This window comes from Nanorana parkeri, unplaced genomic scaffold, assembly GCF_000935625.1.
Source record: "Nanorana parkeri isolate BGI_ZX_2015 unplaced genomic scaffold, ASM93562v1 scaffold3416, whole genome shotgun sequence".
Classification (NCBI taxonomy): domain Eukaryota; kingdom Metazoa; phylum Chordata; class Amphibia; order Anura; family Dicroglossidae; genus Nanorana; species Nanorana parkeri.
Genome location: NW_017309684.1, coordinates 29,433 through 30,182, shown reverse-complemented (window position 1 = coordinate 30,182; position 750 = coordinate 29,433). Strand labels below are relative to the sequence as shown.

Below are 750 nucleotides of genomic sequence, written 5' to 3'. Positions count from 1 at the left end.
GCGGGTAACGCGCCATCTTGGACGCGATGTCAGCAGAAGACTCGGAGCCGTCACTCAAGTGACTCCACAGCACGGGCAAACCTGGGCCCCCCCCAGCTGCGGGTGAAACTACAAATCCCAGGATGCATCTCTCTCCGGGAGTCTGAGAATCTTGCAATGCCTCATGGGATTTGTAGTTCCACCCCACAGCTGGAGGGCCGGAGGTTTGCTACCCCTGCCCTAAAGCAAAGTGCTGTAAAACATGCCCAAGTGTGAACGGATCCCATAGAGGAGCATTTCCCCTCAACTTGGAAAAGATGTGCACTCACTTCCTGTTGTGCCTCTGGTACAGGAAGTGAAGGTAAATCTCCCTAATGTGACACAGCAGACCTCACAATCTTCCCTCCGCTATATGGTCAGCGACACACTCAACTAATCACAATATCAAAACTTTACATGCTGGACAGTTGAACATAGTCTGTCAGTCTGTCTGTCAGTCTGTCCGTCTGTCCGTCTGTCCGTCTGTCCGTCTGTCCGTCCGTCCGTCAGTCCGTCCGTCCGTCCGTCAGTCCGTACGTCCGTCAGTCCGTACGTCCGTCAGTCTGTACGTCCGTCAGTCCGTACGTCCGTCAGTCCGTACGTCCGTACGTCCGTACGTCCGTACGTCCGTCAGTCCGTACGTCCGTCAGTCCGTACGTCCGTCAGTCCGTACGTCCGTCAGTCTGTACGTCCGTCAGTCTGTACGTCCGTCAGTCTGTACGTCCGTCAGTC

General features: G+C 55.5%; 1 protein-coding gene across 1 annotated transcript in view; it reads right to left on the bottom strand.

Moving 5' to 3' along the window:
* Window positions 1–750, bottom strand: part of USP10 (ubiquitin specific peptidase 10) — a 29,207-nt gene that overhangs the window by 3,767 nt on the left and 24,690 nt on the right.